This window comes from Biomphalaria glabrata, chromosome 5 (assembly GCF_947242115.1).
Source record: "Biomphalaria glabrata chromosome 5, xgBioGlab47.1, whole genome shotgun sequence".
In the NCBI taxonomy this organism is placed as follows: domain Eukaryota; kingdom Metazoa; phylum Mollusca; class Gastropoda; family Planorbidae; genus Biomphalaria; species Biomphalaria glabrata.
The window spans coordinates 16,657,790-16,670,283 of record NC_074715.1 but is presented as its reverse complement, the minus strand read 5'-3'; the positions used below and the strand labels follow the sequence as shown (position 1 = coordinate 16,670,283).

Genomic DNA, 12,494 nt, shown 5'->3' with positions numbered 1-12,494 from the left:
ATTTATTGCACAAATTTATTTACATGACCGATCATAACCCTAACTAATGGACCTCAAACAAACAAAATTGAGTCATGTGCTTCTCTATCTTTTCTATACATATTACGATCTATTTTTAATCACCAATGGTTATCACGTGACCTTTTTTTTTCGTTGTTTTATCAATATTATCACGTGACCGTTTGTCTTGGTGAATGAGGTCCATTGAAACAATTACACTTCATATAAGCTCTATTTTATAAATTTTTTTTAGGATTTTCTTGTTTATATAACACTTAGTTTATTGGTTTGTTGTTTTACTTTTATAACGTAAATTATGCAGATTAAACGAAACAAATTAGCAAAATTTACTAATTGTTAATCAATGGTAAATGTTCGCCTTTGGACTTACCTATCCCATAATACTTCACAATTTCGTTCGTAAATGTTCACCTTAGGACAGTGTTTTCCAAATTTTTTCCTTAACGGAACACTTTGCGCACTCTGAGCATGTAGATGAACAACTTATTTTTAAAAAAGCTTATATCAACTCACACTGTCTAGTAAAATGTGTGCTCACGTTATTTCTCCCACACCTAATCTCGGATCAAGCTGAAACTTCGCACAATTATTCTTTGACGAAGACAAGACAGGAATCCATAAAAAAAAAGAAACCATTAGACAATTAATTACATGTTATTTATTATTTTGTTTAATAGCAACAAGGAAAACTGATACTTCAGTATTCATAGATATGGCTAAATTTGTTGGGTTTAGTTCCCTTAAATAATTGTTTTAACGCTATTTCTCCCTCACGCATTCTTCAATTAAGTTGATTCTTAAAACAATTCATATACAAGTAGATGGAGATGAATTTTTTGGTTGGTAACAGATTTCAGACATTAATATCAGCGGATAGATGTAATGTTCACTTTGGCACACACACGAAAATGTTGCGAAATACTTTCTGAAGCTTCCCTCAAATATTGAAAGCATTAACTGACAATGTCTGGTCTAGCTTCATTTTCAAACAGAACATAGAGGAGAGGTGTATCATTTGCGACTTTCACGTTTGCGGGATTGACAATGTACTTGTACTGCTAGCTGAAGTAATTGGTTTGAACTCTTAGTTTCTATGTCAATATAACAGTTCTATTTTTAATATCATTCATTTCTCGGCCATGGTATGAAGATATTTTGTTTCATTGATTTGTGATACTTTTTTTTTTAAATTCCCCACTATATATATATATATTTCATGTGACCAGGACAACGACCCAGTTTGTTTATTTTCCTCCGGCTAATTCAGATGCAGCAGGATTAGATTTTGAGCCTTAAACTAGGATTTTAAAAAACCTAACATGATACCAAACGATCCATGCTGTATACGTTTGTGCGTGTGCTTGTAAGTGTTTGTAAGTGTTTGCGTTTTTTAAATTCTTCATACAAGCAAAACATAGAGGAAAAACAAAAAAGTATTTAAAAAAATCCCTCCTTTATGGAGTGGATGACATTTTGTAAGGGCGATTACCTCGCACTAAATAATTAATTAAATAAAAAGAAAAAAATGTGTTACCCGTCCCTATTCCGCCCTCCCCCATCCGAAAACTATCCAGGTTACGCCCATGTATAAATCCCAGAGAAAGAAGATTCTAGTTCGGGAATATAGATCCATACTTGGAAACATTAAGAATAGTTGTCTAGAGTAGTTTAGATTCAGTGAAAGATGTATTGATGGTTTTTGTTAGATATAAAATATTCCTATTCTAGAACATTCTGTATTGATAAGTTGTGTATAAATATAATGTACCTATGTCTATTGTCACATGTTACTTCTAGCCATCCAGTTAATGATGTCTACATAATACGGTGCGCAAAATGTACCTAAACGTTTTTTTTTTTTTAAAGTTTTGACTAAATACAAGCGGGAATTTCCAAATCAAAATACAGCCAATGTAATTATAAAAGGAAAATAGTAGAACCTTTTTCGAGATTCGTGTCCACCTAGTTTGCATGCAGGTTCCACGCTAATATATGAAATTGTAAATACCAAGGAAAACTTCTAGAAAACTTTAAGAAACTTGAATAGAGCCTTGGGGTTTATCTCCAATGAATACTTAAATTTCACTACAATATCCCAAACTTAGAGACACATCTGAAGACAGAGACAGAAATGTAAGGAAACAATACTACATCAAGGACTAAACCTTAACATTTCAAAAATATCACCGGATAAAAAGACCTCTGAAAGACACAAAGATAAAGGTACGTTTCCTATTCCGTAGGCTAGAACAAATTTACACAAGTACTCATTCCTTCCTAGTACCATTAGAGTATTGAACATTGTTTAGCTTATAGTGAAAATCCCAGATATAGGCATTTGTTTTCTTTACAATTTCTCTTATCAGCTTGCAAATTCTTCATGGGGTCAAAATACAAAATTTGGACACGAATCTTGAATACAGCTGTATAGATTTTCATAGAAATAGGGCAGTTTATGTATGTCTTTGGGGAAAGAAATACTAGCTGATTTGTCACACAGGGAAAACTCGTTTTTTAACGGTTAAATTTTTAAAAATTATTATCTTCTTAAAGTTTAGTCTGGAGGTCTATACAGTTTACTTTTGAGTCTTCTATCCACAAACGTCAGGGGGTATTCCCGCATGCATTCAGTAAAGAGTTGAATGAATAATGTCTTTTAATGTCGCCATGTTTGGATATGTATCACCAAACTCGAATGATACATACATATAGGCTAACCGGGCTGGGGGGGGGGTCGGACCTGGGGGAGGCGGAAATATGGGCGGGATAATAAATGTTGCTTTCTATGTCTCATTCATTATTTAGTAATAACAAAGTAATCGTTTATATATGGAAGAATTTTTTTTAAATCTTTTTTTTTATCTTACTTGTTTGAAGCCTGTAAATAAAAGTGTTATATAATTACTTTTAAAGTATAGATTTACAATAAAAAGTAAAGTCCCCTTTCAGACCCTGCGATCTATAGGGCAGATGATGTTAAAGTCAACTGTTTTATTTGGCCAACGGTTAACGAGCAGGATGTCATGTGGCCAGCTCAACGACCAATAGCCTTTACTTTCCCCCGAACTTAGGTCAGGTACCCATTAAAGTTGGGTGGACTCAGACGAGCCCTGAAAATCCCAGTCTTCCCCGAGATTCGACCCCAGGACCCCATGTTCGGAAGCCGAGCGCTCAACCACTCAGCCCCCACTCTCCCATAGATTTACAACGTGTTCGCTTGAGCATGTTCGTGGTTTCTAAGAACATTAAGGTTCAAATCTCCCACTAGACACTCATTGGAGTGACAAATTCCAAGCAGATTTCAGGAATGTTAAAATTCTTTACTCTTCTGCATTACGTGCTTGGAATAAATAAATTTGTAAAATTGAAAAAAAAATATAAGCTATAAATACATATTTTTAGTGGCGCAATGTTGACATCAACTAATGTCTGACCTGTCTATTATTAAGTTTTAAATGACTAATCCTGGCACGATGTTTTCAACGGACATCATTTCTGGCAGCTTTAGACATGCCCTCCCACATTTGAACCAACATATCAGAGTATTTCTAGGTGTTTATTTGGAAAGACTACGTGACATGCATGTAAAATTACACATGAATTACACAGTCAAGTACTTAATGAAGATCATCCATTAATCCAGTGATGCCCAAAATACGGCCCGTGGGCCAGATTCGGCCCGCGATGTGGTTCTATTCGGCCCGCCATGATAATAATGATAATAATCTTAAATATTTGATTTGTAAAGAAAGTGTGGTTGTTTTAAAAAAAAGTAAACCTATATACGACTATATAAACAAATATGACGCCATTCTTGCTTTGAGCCGCGAATAAAAGATTGTTAAGCTACGCCTAGAGATTGTAGGATAGATGGGAATATTTACCAGAAAGAGACCAGAAAATGAGACGGTGGAAAATAGCTACAATGATAATTGATATTCACATATGAAGTAGAGACGGGAAGCCATTTTCCGACGCGTAAAACCAAAGATCAACTTCAAATATCCATTAAAGAGATCCAATAAAATTGTTTCAGGTCAAGTTCATTTCGTTTTTTCTTTTGGTACCTTTTCGGTCATGTGGCCCGCGACACGAGTGTCGGAAACGAAAATGGCCGGCTGGTCGAATTACGTTGGGCATTACAGCATTAATCTAACGTCTATATGTAATGTCTATGTACACTGCACCACTTGGGCCTAACCTGTTAAGACTTAGGTCCATAGAGATGTCACGGACCGCATCAAGAAAGTCATGGAGCCCAAGAATCCAAGCCTCTTAGGTTTCAATCTAATAATTTAACACTTTAACCTGTTTTTTTGTCACGAAGCACAAGCGCTATAAAGGAAGTCAAAGTTACAAATGCAAATAACAGACAAACAAAACTAACCATTGAACACATACATGGGCAGAGATTCGGACATTCCCACTCTCTTTCTCTCCCATTCTCTTTTTTTCTCTCTCTCCTCCCCCACTCTCTCTCTCCAACTTCACCCCTCTCTCTCTCCTTCTCTCCTCCCTGTCCCTACTCATCTCTAACATCCACATACTCCTACTACTCCAACAACATTTTAACTACGACGTTGGATTAAAATAACAACAACATTCAACCTAACCCTAACCACATTCAACATAATTCACGGCACAAACGCAGCCATCAGATCGACCCATTACATACACAAATGAATAATTCTATCGTATCCCAACATTCACCTGTATTGGAGATTTTCATTCAGGGCGACAAATCTATAAATAGTAAGCTTTTAGGTGTATCCGGTGTACAAACTAAAGGAAGTATCGATACTCTATGTTTTTACAAAGTTGCCCAATGTAAACATTTTAGCACTACAGAATCAAGTTTTGTTTTGAAGCTCTTGTGTTGGTAACTTTTATTGGATTGGCAGTTTAGACGTTAATTTAGCGTCCTTGACATTGTTTAGTTTAGCGTGAAAATCGCCAATACACTATGGCTTTGATTCAGGTCGTCCCCCCCCCCTTTTTTTTTTAAATGCTTTTAAAAACCAATTACTGTCACATCATTATATCATCATAGCGTATTGAGAAAGCTAAAAGCATGAAATAGCGTTAAACAAAAGAATAAAATTGGTAAACAAATTTCAAATCGCACAGATTTATCAGTGTTGATCTAGATCTATTACAAACTTAATTAAGTGACTGATCCCAACTAATTGATACACTTATACTTCGTATAAACTTCGTCTTGTGTTTTTTAAGTGTTGTCTGTTCTTCTTGTTTTTTTGGTGTTTGTTTTTTTTTTTTTTTTGTTGTTGTTGTTTTTTACTAGCTTTTATATAGCTCAACATTCCAGATTATTGCTTATAGTATGCTCAGATCGCTATGGTCCAATTTACATTGATGGATAAGTGGGAGATGGGTTTTTATGTGCTGCCTTTAGGCCCTCAGTAAACATAACTGTGCTGGAGTCCGGTGTCCGAGACTATAATTGAGCAGATAGTATTGATAGATAGTGTTATTATCCATCCCTTTCGAGCATATTAATTAGTTCAAAATACTCATTTATTTCAAAACTTTTGTATAGCTTAATACTGTTTAATAAATTATTAAACAGTTTAAATTATTAGATAAATGCAAATTACAGAGACTCGCGTAGTTAAGATATTTAAATGCTGCTCAAGCACATGTAAAATGTATGGTATCAGTCACAATTCTTGGCACATCTCCAAAACACTCTTGCTTGTCTCCCTTTTTTATTTCGTAAATAGAAAAAATTAATAATTAGAAATGTTTACAAAATTCTGCTAAAGTGTTCACATTATTACGCAAATTTGAAATTTATATTGTTGAAAATTTTTAATAATTTTTAAAGACAATTAAAGAAATTATCTTTGTAGTTACCTGAAACAAAATTATTATTTTTTCTACATGCCAATAAATGGGAGATAAGCAAGAGATTTAAAAAATAATTATGCACACAAGATGTTTATTAACAAGTTCCAGTCTATGACACATTACAACTCACCACAGAGATCTTCAAGCCACACCAGAGCTCATCTCTCTCCATCAAGAAGAATAGATCTTTGTCTGTCGAGTGCGTAGAATGTCTTGGAAAAGAACCAGACTCACATCGTCATAGAGTTCGCGCTTGGTCACTACAGAAGGAAGAGAGGCGACACGCATCTCTATGCATGGCAACCATTTTTTTTTTAATAGGAGAGCTGTAAAACAATTGGCCAGGATTTCCGAAACTTCAGGCTTAGAAAAGAATACGATATAGAAGCAGTGTAAAATAGTGCAAACTGGCTTCTTCGAGTTTGAAACTGTCTGTACAATCAATAACTATCATAGCAATGAATGTATTGAAAGGAAGGTCAGCCGATGGGGTCATCTTTTTATCTCACCCAACTCATTGCTGTTTGTCTGTTTTTGTTTGTTGTTGTTTTTTTTTTAAACTAGGCAGAGCTTCTGAAAGAAAAAAATCTTCTAGAAAAGCACATATCAGCTCTTTGCTACTTGACACCCGAAAATATGGCTTCAGAAATCAAAGATGTCGGGTTTGAATCCGTATATTTTTGTTTATATTGGGGTGAGGGGGGGGGGTTTGAATGTAATATGACAAGAAACATTTGCGCATTGCAAGGAAGGAAGAGAAAAAAAAACACGGTTGGCGATGACCTAAAGAAGAGGCTAAAAAATGGTTTCACATGGTAGGCATCTAACGCAAATGAATGAAACCAACTTCTGAATGCAAGAAAAGAAATGTACTTTCATTGACTATATCATTATTTCTTTTATCGAGATATTACATCTATTTTAAAGAGTTTTACAATCTCAAATAGCTTGTTTGTTGACAAATGAATTACTGCCTATGCAATTCACATAACAATGTTCAATGAAGAAATGACTTCTGTTACCGATGTTCTGATAGAGTTGCAAGAAAAAATAGATCTACAAAATGATGTCTTCAGTATGATAGAATGTTGAAATTGGAGATGTGGCTGCATTTGAATGTTTCAGTAAAATTCCAAAACTGTGGTCGAAAATGGGATTATTTTTTTTTTAGCTTTTCCTTGAACACACTGGCGGATCCAGGGGTGGGGCGGTAGGGGCGATCGCCCCCCCCCCCACTCGGCCGACCTCCACCAAGGGGGGGGGGCGGACGACTTTTAGTAAAGAAATCACACAATTTCTATACGAATTTATTAGTTATGTTAATAATATATACTAATTATTTATATTTCAACCTATTTTTAGATTATTTCGCCCCCCCCCTCTAGTATGTTGGCCGATTTGGTCTAATTGGAAGGTGGCGATGGCATCAATCCCGCCCCCCCCCCCACCATAAACTTTCGAGTGGGGGGGCGGTCCAATTTATTTGTAGAAATCACAGCTTGTTAACAGAATCAATTAAATATCTATATAATTAAAACTTGTTATTGATATTTTAACCGATCTTTATATTATGTCGTTCCCCTGTTAGCCGATTGGGGGGGGGGGGCGTACATATGTAGCCCTTCCAACCTAAGCCCTTTGAGGGGGGGGCGGTCCTACTTTAATTAGAAATCATAGTTTGTGAACAAAATTAGTTTTATACATTTTATAATTTTTATATTATGTTGCTACACTTCTGGTATCTTAGCCGATTCGGTGAGGTGGATGAAGGGGGGGGGGCGACAGCTTCTGCTGCCCTCCCCACTCTAGCCCTCTGAATGGGGTGGGGCGGTCCTATTTTTATGGAGAAATCATAGTTTTTGAACAAAATTAGTTGAATATCTATATAATATAAACTATATATTGATGTTTTAATCCATTTGTATATAATGTCGGACACACGATCTGATCTTAAATTTTATCATAAGTAAATATAAAATGAAAAAGGGTTGTTCCAGGTGGGAGGGGTGATACTTGCCATTGCCTTCCACCCGTCGGACAAACCAATAATTTTTTCTTTTTGTATTTTAGTTAAGAAATTACAAAATAAAAAAAAAGTGTCACTAATATAATTTATATATGCTATCAATTGAATTCTTTTATCGAGTCGCCCCACCCCCTATTCTTTAATGCCAAATGCAATCATTAGCAGAAATCAGAAAAAGGAGCGAGGATTAACGTTTTCACTCTACCGAGATGTAGATGTTAGGAAAGTGCGTTTCTGCAGTGAAGAATGCAAGAAAACGATTTTGGCGTCGGGGCTTCGCCCCGATCCCCACTGAGGGAGCTTACAGCGCTCCCTCAGACCCCCTAGCTGTCAAGAGAAAGGTCCCAGACCCCCTAGCTATCTAGGGAGAGGCCTCAACATGGCTTTTTTTTTTTAAATTTTTCAAATAATTTTTTTTCGACTGCGATCCTCAAAGCATTAATCGAAATAATATGTGAGTTATCTTTTTTTTTCAAGGAACAAATCGGTTGTATTTGCAAGGTAGTAAGGACCTATAAATTCATATTAGAATATTTTCAAGTAAAACATTATTCAAAAGATCCTTTTTTGAATAGGATAAATAATGAGCTGTGGATGTCAGGAGAATGCGGTTCTGCAGTGAAGAAAGCAAAAAAACGATTTTGGCTCGGGGCCTCATGGGGGAGCTTACAGCGCTCCCCCAGACCCCCTAGCTGTCAAGAGAAAGGCCTCAATGTGGCTGTTTTTGTCTGCTTTTTTCGCCGAAGGTTGAGAAACACTGCTTTTTAAACATTCTAATATATATATATATATATATATATATACACTGTAAGCGCGTTTATGCTTAGGGTTAGGGTTTATTGGGCGTTAGGGTTAGGGTTTGGAAAAAAATCGCCCCCTCCACTCCGAAGTTCTGGATCCGCTAGTGCTTGAACATACATGGTATACCTAGATTTAGTGCTAACAAACTAATAAGCAAAATAAATAAGCAAAGAAATAGACTGGATGTAGCCACCAAAGGAGACCTTCGCCTTGCTTTGGCTCATTTAAAGCTTAAAATTTCTAATAGTGTCAGACTGCAGGAGGCACAAGGTTGACATTAGCTTAATTTCCCTTTGTACTGAATTCAGCAATAATAATGTTTATTTTAAAAATAAAACTAAATTTAAAGTTAAACCTGAAAACAGTAGGCCCTAATATTCCAAAATTTAAATGGGGGCTGTTCTTAGGATTTTAAAGAAAGTCATGACAATCAGATAAATTTTTTGTGTAATCACAGCAAATTATTTGACAGATTTTTTGTATAATGATAATCAGGGCCGCCGCGAGGGTTGTGGCCGCCTGCGTGCGAAATTAAAAATACCGCCCCCTTTTTAACGTCAAAAAACTCTGGAAAAGGGAGGGGGTACCCTTGGCTATGCTCCGGGAATCTGGTGACTGTCGGCTGATTTATTCTGTGATAAACACTAAAAACTGATCTCGTTCTGACTACTCGCTTATGCTTCTGTATTTGCGACGAATATAGTTGATGAGCTGCGGTAGGAATATTACAATGACCAGCGTAAATGATCATGATCTATATACAATTTCTCGATAACTTTGACTTTTCAACAGTGTTACATGGTCTGGACGTGGATATGTCAACTTGTTTGTTATTGTACGTTAAAACACAATCCAAAAAAAAGCTCGAAATACAAAAGCCATTAACAGTGGATCTTTTTCAACGTTCTGTACACTTTCATAGTAATTATCACGATTGTATTTTGGAGATATGTGCATTGTATCCACAATCATCTGACATACACGGATTCAGAGTTGCCTACAAATTTATCCAACAAATGAAGCAACTCAAGCTGAATATTTTTCTTGAGTTAAATGCAAAAAAATAATCCAAAGTACAAGTCATTAAACAATGACTTAAAATAAATCATAGTAAGGCAGTGCTTCTCACATTCCCGGGAGACGACCCCCAAGGTAAAAACATTTTCGTTCGAGCCCCCTTTAGAAGCTGGAGCCCAGAGGAGCGATGTAGGCTTCCACAATGGCATCCATGAGTTGTTGTTTTTTTTTGTTTTTTTTTTATAGAATGTAATAAAAAAAAAAGAAAAGAAACTTAGTCACAATTTTTATGTTTTATTTTTCATTTTCAATGTGAACATTGTGTCTAGAAACCAAATTAATGTCATGAAATTTCACTGAAACGTTGTTATGGGTTTTTTGGGGGGACATTGTGTTGCCTACATCATTTTTAAGCGTAAAAAGTTCTTCCTGGAGGTAGAGGTGAACAAAAACTCAATATAATTGTAATTATTTAAGATTTAACTTGAGATGAAATATAGATCTAACAGTAATGAAATAAACAAATATTTAAACAAAATTTACCTCACAACAACAAAAAAAGTCTTTACTCTTTCATGTCTTAAGATGGTCTCACATTTGCACTAGCTAAGCTAATTTCATCATCGTCACTTCATAACCACCAATCAATCGCTTAACCTCTTCTTACCGCCTCCTAAGAAACACACACACACTCCATAACACCCCTTTTTGCGCCCCCCCCCCTTGAAAATGATTTTAAAATTGACTTTTTAATTACCGGTATATATTTACTTACAGTGCAGGCTATTCGATTGAAAAATAATTTTATCAACATCTCCGAAATTCAAGGCACAAAATGAGTGGGCGCCTATGGGAAAACCTTGGGAATCCCTCGTATGCTGCTCTACTTTTTTGTTCTAGTTTCCGAGATAATTTCTAATGTACGAATATCGTTTATATTTTTCAAGGATAATGGAATAATAAGAATTTATATAAAATATTTAAGTAATTTTTTTTATTTATCTAATTTCTTTTTTAAAAAGTAACCTTGAAATAATGATTTGGCCGCCCCCTGAAGTCGGCTGCCTGCGTGCAATGCACACATTGCACAATAGGTAGCGGCGGCCCTGATGATAATATTGGCATTGCCTTCGATTCCGAAGAATATGACTGAGTGCAGTGTTACACATAACTACGCAAACCCAGTTGCGACCTGCATATTTTCCCGAATTTTATGCAGACAAAGCCGTTGTCTGCTGGCGGTCTATTTAAATTTTCTTTCCGTCTTTTGCGCCTGCGTTCAATAATGGCTTTTCTTTGAGTCTCAATTGTTTGTTCCGCTCCTCTTGTGAGAGCTCTCCAACAGTATCTCCCAGAGGCCATCTGCTGCCAGAGAATGCTGCCAGTTACTTTCCTTTATGCCAGTGAGGGCATCGTTAAAGCGCTTACGGGGGCACCTCTGTAACTCGGTCCTACGCTAAGCTCACCAAAGTAGATCGCCTTTGGCATGCGGTCGTCTCCTATGCGGGATAAGTGTTATTGACAACATAAAAATTAATAAATAAATGACTTTTTGTTCAAATTAGCCTTCTCACGCTTCTTTATAAGTGTTTTTCTTAGATGGGGGCGCTGGCGGAATTTTTAAATAGAAAAAAAAATACGAAAATGGGGCGGTAGGCCAAAAAAGGTTGAAGACCGCTGATCTACACTTTAATACATTCAGAGCAGTAGTCTCGAAATGTTACAGTTTTATCGTTTCTTTAATAACCAATCCAGCTCCACTGGGAGTTACCACATTAAAAGTGAAACACAGTTATCTGCTCTTTGTTTACTCATTGATTGTTAAGATCCCGTTTTTCTCTAAGCAACCAAATACAGCGAGAGAGAAAAAAAACGAGAAAGCGATATGAAGACATGTGATAACAATGTAATGGAACCGTATCATTGTCAAAAGAGTTGAGCCGAAGGCTCTTCTCATTCTAGGCGTGTAAGCGTGCTTGAACAAACCGTTCTGTCTGGAAGAGGTCCAAGTCAATGTCTTTGTAAAACTTTGCTATTTCCGATATATCCGGCTCTCCGGGCGCATGGACTATGGAATGCATGGCCGAAAGCCGAGCAAACCGGGTACCTCCGCTAATCACTTCCTATAGTGATCGTTTCCACGTTGAGGCAGAATAGCGTACACGGGATGTAATGGAACCTAAAAGAAAACGTTAAAATAAAAAAAAGAATTAAAAAGATAAAAAAAAAAGATGAGGACAGAAATCGCTATGTCTAAGACGCCATATTGAAAGATCACTGTTGCCAACTAAAAAAAAGTAATTACTTTTGTGCATCGAGTGACAGAAATAAGAAATTTGATATTAATGCTGAAAAAAAAAAGATTTATTAAAATACTTGTTATCCACACTACCATGTTCTGTACACCGGATCCACCAGAAAGCTTGCTATTCTTGGGTTTGCCTCCATGTACGATATTCTCCTATAACTTGGACGACTCTAAGCAGAGGCGTAGTGAGCAAAACGTGCGCCCGGGGCAAGGTACTTTATTGGCGCCCCCCCCCACTCCATTTTTCATGAACATCACATAAAAATATAGGCTGCGTGTGGCGCCCCATGAGTGTGGCGTCCAGGGCATCGTGCCTCCTGCCGCCCATCACTACGCTTCTGATTCTAAGTATGTCTCATGAGTAAAACGTATAACTGTAAAACATCTGTTGGTCGTAGGTTATAGGCTAAGTCTGTACAAAGTATATGACATTAGGCCATTAAGCATAGACGG

General features: G+C 36.5%; 1 protein-coding gene across 1 annotated transcript in view; it reads right to left on the bottom strand.

Moving 5' to 3' along the window:
- LOC106064368 (metabotropic glutamate receptor 1-like) overlaps nt 1-6,180 on the bottom strand; it is a 29,071-nt gene extending 22,891 nt beyond the window's left edge. Inside the window, exon 1 of the mRNA XM_013222918.2 lies at nt 6,020-6,180. The gene's annotated coding sequence lies outside the window, so the exon portion shown is untranslated. The remainder of the gene's footprint in view (nt 1-6,019) is intronic.
- Nucleotides 6,181-12,494: the final 6,314 nt, after the last annotated feature.